This window comes from Globicephala melas, chromosome 5, assembly GCF_963455315.2.
Source record: "Globicephala melas chromosome 5, mGloMel1.2, whole genome shotgun sequence".
Classification (NCBI taxonomy): Eukaryota; Metazoa; Chordata; class Mammalia; order Artiodactyla; family Delphinidae; genus Globicephala; species Globicephala melas.
The window spans coordinates 107,199,365-107,204,826 of NC_083318.1; positions in this window are offsets into that span (position 1 = coordinate 107,199,365).

Here is a 5,462-nt window from a genome sequence, read left to right on the forward strand (position 1 = left end):
AACCAAATAGGGAAAATACAGCTTTGACCCTCCCACCTCTCCCTTTCTCCACCTATTTTTTCTTCAGTGTCATCTCCTGGCCACAAGTCCCCAGGGGTCTTGAGTTTGTTCCCTCCTTCCTAACAGAGTATGTTCTCGGGAAAGCATCAGGACGTCATTAGCTCATTGAGACTGAAGTATAAAAGACTGACAAGGTTGCACTTTTCCTTAATGATTTTCACAGTCATTAAGTCCCTTGTTTGGCTTTAGCTGGAGCCCTGATTGTGGCAGACCTCTGCCAGCCTGTCTCTGCAATGAACTCTCATGGTCATTCCTTTATAACTAGCTTCCCAGTCTCATGACCTGGTCTGACACAGCCTTCTTCCCCCTACATACTCCCCCCACCCCCAGCCATTTCACCTCTAAATTTCTAACAAGATTCGCCTTTTATTCTCTGTCAGTTACTCTGCTTCCCCTCACCCCTGCCACACACACCCCTAACTCTCAACCCTAAGACTGCCTTATCTTTCCCCATTAAACTATACTCTCCACTCACTCCTCTAACTATAAGCAAAATTGTTAAACAAACTTTCTCAGATAGCTCTTGTCCGCAACCTCTTGAAAGAGAAAAGAGAAATTGTTAAGTTCCCTAAAGTGAATTTACAGCTTATTCCTCTGTTACACTAAAAAAGCAAAGGAGAGAAGATAAAGTACCCATCAATTCTTGGTTAACTGAAACCAAGTCGGTGTGTTTTCAAACAAACCTCTAGCACAGGATAAAATTAGTTAGCCAAAGAATACTAGGTTTAATATATGGAGAGCTCATTTTTAAAAAATCAGTGATTTCCAGTAGGAAAATATAAATGTTACCTGAACAAACAATATAAAAAGAGGAAATGTAATTGGCTATAAAAAGAGAAATCTCCTCTCTCTACATAGTTAACGCTTCAACAAAATTTACATTTTTCATGTACAAAATTAGAGGAACAAAACAATAATACTCAACATTGTGGAAGAGTAAATTCAGAGACCCTTTTGGAAAGCAATTTGGTAAAATATATCTAGTGGCCTTAAGAAGTTTATACTTTTTAATCAGAAATTCCATTTCTAAGGAAAAATTCTAAACGCAGAAAAAAATAAATTATTGTAAGTTTACAGTAGCAATGCTTATAAGAGCAAAACGTTGGAATAATCTGAAGATCCAACAAAAAAGATATGATAAAACATGATATATGCACTTCATAGAATGGTGATACAGAATGAAAGGTTTATATATAGTATATTATGCCTAGAAAAGATGGAAGGAAATATATTAAAATGTTAGCGCTGTTTTGTCTGAGAGATGAAGCTAATGGTGATTATTTCTTTTTATTTGATATTCTCCATGATGAAAAGGTATTCCATTTATAGTTTCTTTTTAAGTATACCTTAAAAGAAATCATTTATAAGCTATACTTATTTTCAGCCTAATAAATCTAGAAATCCAAAAAAGTCTGGAGAAGCCTGATCACCAGGTTCATCCTTGGCTACTTCTTGGTGACAGCCATCTGATTCTCATCTGGGGAAAAAAATCAATCAAAAAATCCTAGTTCGAGGTGGTAAATTGAACATACACACATGCACACACACACCTGCCTTCCGTGCTGACGGAATGCAGTAGAAACCGTTCTGGGCCATCTGTATCCAGTTCTCCTTGCCTTCCTGGGTACACAGTTAAACTTCATTTCTCAGCTTCTCCTGAGGAGTCCAGCCAGTTAACGCTGGCAGAGGCGCTATACCGCACTTCAAGGCCTCTCTGTAAAGCCGCTCTAGCCCTAGCTATCTCTCTCCTGCCTGCATGGCTGGAAGTGAAGGACTCAGCTTGGAGGACAGCTGACCAGAAAAGATGCCCAAACAAGATCAACCATTTAGACTCTAGATGAGGCAGAAATACACCTTTACTATATTAAGCCACAGAGATGTCAGGATTTGTTTGTTATTATAGCACAATCTAACCTTCTCTGCCTAATACACCAAGGCCCTGGTGAAAGTAAAGGAATCCATGTAGAAATAAACCCATAAACACATTTTGAAAAGAGAAGGCCAAGGGAGGCAAGTTGATGGAAGAAACAGAGGAGAAAGAGTCACAGCTCCAAGTGTGCGCAGGACAAGGCTGCAGCTGTGGGAGCACCTTCCCACAAAAACCTAAAGATGATGTCAAGGAGGATACAGGACAGGTCTGACAAATGGAGCTGAAAACAAGGAATTGGATAGATATCTATCAAGGGGAAAGCTATTCCAGGTACCCTGCTCTCAGCAGTAGGTTAGCCACATTTACCTTCAAGGAAAAAAAATTTCTTCCCTAAACAGCAGAAAGAAGAGACACTGAGAAGAATGATCCAGTAGGATTTCCTAACTAGAGAACACAGAGAGCAGGAAATTATTAGAGAAATGATAATCAAACATCCCCAACCTGAAGAAAGGGACTCCGTTCTGATTGTAAGGGCCCATGGAGCATGTGCACAGAAAACAGAAGTGGGCTGACCTAGAAATAGCATCGTGAAATTTCAAAACTGCACAGAGTACTAGAAGAGTACTAGTTCAAGACAATGGAATCATCAAGGTGGCCAGCCACAGAATTGGAAACTGAAACAGTTCAAAGTGACTGCCTCTGACAGGGACTGCTGCTGGGAGGGGTGGGGTGGGGACTTGCCTTTCATTTGAGTATCTCTATCATATTTCTAGTCAAACCCCTACCTGAATAAGAGACCTTTACAGAAGTGTTATTTGCATAAGCAAATTCTGTCAATTGATTCAGCATATGCACTTTTCCAAATATCTGTGATGGGCCTCGGCCTCTTTGGTTCTCTCACTAACCCGCTTTAGTCACTGGCAGGAACGGGGATGCAATGCGTACTTGTTTGGTAAGGTTAGAACTGCAGTCAGAGTCCAAATGAAAGTGGTTTAAATTGGGAACCATTTAAATCATTGTCTTTGTTTTTCCTGCATTAACAACTAGTAATTAATGGTTCCATTTAATGTATGCATACTCTGCCATTTTTCAGGGAAAAAAAAGATTAGAAGTCACTTAACAAAACAAGTATCATAAAATACCTCAAAATAGGGATGAAAAAGAAGGTAACACAAGGGTAGAAAGAGGAAATCTAAAGGCCAGTCATCATAATGGTCGTGGTACCTGTGACTGAGCATAACCAGCGTCACATTTTCTGGCAACTGAAGTTTGGGGAGGAAAGAAAAGAGGGAAGATTCTCATAGAAAAAACACAAAGCATTCCTTAGGAAAGACAAAGGTCTTTCTTGGACCAACTTTGAGAGAAATACACTGGGTGGGGCATGACAGAGAGCTTTGAGAAACAGGAGAGCGACATTCTTTCAGCATCTTCTCAACAGAGGCAGAAAGCTTCCTCCGACTGTTACTCAGTATTTATCATGCCCACCCCCGACCCCCCACACACACCCAGTCACAAAACCTACCCCTTTTAAAATGCCTGTCCTCATTAGAGGAGGTGAGTAATTCCCAGACTTGCCTGATCACAGCAATCAGCTGGTCCATTTCCTCAACTGCAGACTCTGATTTGATGAGTCTGCAGGAATCGCCACAGTGAACACGCTCCCCAGGTGAGCAGGTGAGTCTGGGAAACAAGGTGATAAGGGATAGTCTCCAGCTGCAAATGAGCATGCTCCTCTGGTTGATTACAGCCCTGTGGTAACCCCCCTCAGCTGGACTCTCTCCCGATGACAACCGCTCTGACATGAATTTGCAGGAAAGCATTTGAGAAAGATAAGTTATGTAACACTTGTTCCTTGATGGTAATAACTCAAAACTTTCCCCTCCCTTCCTCCACGACACTAATTTCATCTGTTACCATGAGAATTCACTAGAGGCTCCACATGAGGTACATCACCCACACGATTGGATACAAACACATCTGTGCTGATGTGCACGGCTCTTTATCACTACAGATGATATGTAGGCCGCTGCAGAATGTTTTTAAAGTCTTAAGATTGCATCTATTATTTCTGAAACGAGGGAGGAAAAAAATCTCCCTGGGAAAAGAGCTACATACAATGGGGCATACATTACTTTCGCTAGACTCCCATGCTGAATTAATTGCACTTCCAAAACATTCTTGCCTGAACCACGTTTCAAGAAGGCTCTTAGCTACAGAGAACGAAAATTCCCTTCCATACACATCGAAATCAGGAAATCAGAACAGGCACCAGATTTCCCCCCACAGTGTCTTGTTTCCCTCCTGCCATTCATGAGAAACCTGGTCCAAGATGTTTCATTGCAAGGAAATTGGAGATGAAATGGTCACAAAAGTAGAGAGATGTTTAGCCTAAGGACAGTTATATGTGTTCCAGAACAAAGGAAAAAAAGGTCAAACCTAAGTCAAGGGACTGGCTCAGCTTTCTCTAAAATAGAGACAGGGAACTTTTCTCAGCTGAAAACATAATAATTGCAGGAGAGGAAAGAAACCTGAGAGGGAGCTCGATAGCATTCTCTTGACTTGGCCAAATGTTCATGTGGATTGTCAAAATTCATGGAGAATCAAACTGTGTGCAAAGCCTAAAGGTGAAGTATGACCTATAAATAAATACAAAAATCCTTAATCATGGGTTAGGAGCGGGGGTTCCCCAAAATACATTGCCCATGTACCCTGAAATTTTAGGATGCATTGGAAGCCATAGATGCAAAAAAGGCCAACCAGAGAGGCCAGACCTACTACATGCATTCCAAGTCAACCTAACCAGTCGAACCCTGGCCATCCAAAAAGGATTAAAGATTAGTTATCATTTCAATCCTGTGAAAGAAGATCTATATTTCTCTTTTAGACACAAAATTCTCTAGAGGATGGTGCTTGCCAACACTCTGAAAAAATAATCTCTCAAAATTCTTGCAACCCACTGTGTTATGATTTCATCTCATGAAATACAACACCTTTACATTAAACCTCATAAAACTAAGTCCCACTGGATCTCTTCCAAACTCAGAGAATAAGCAGCTCTGTTGGTGATGCTTAGAAAAGTGAAACACAGCCTCTCCTCATTGGGTTGGTTCCCACCACTGGATCCATTTTGCTTTACTTCTACCACATATTTACATGTGATTAATCTCACACATAATAGACCTTACAAATGCTTTGTGATTGAAATAACACCTTCCAACATCACGAAGTTAATTACCTTAAAAAGGATCTTTTAAATTGAAATGTACACAAATTCATTCTGGTTTTCCAGTCTATGAAAGTTATATCTAGTTGTCTTGGATTTGCCTGTGGGTGGTCAAAAGTGTGAATATAAGTTCAGAAAGGACAAAATAAAAGGGTCTTCTGGCTAAGGAGAAATTCCCTTGGGTTTCCATTATACTCTTGACTCAAGAACAAGAAACCGTTGCCTTGTTAGAGAGACAATATCTCCATCTATCATGCACACACATTCACACAAAGTAAATCTTCACATGCTTTCATCAGTGGTTATATG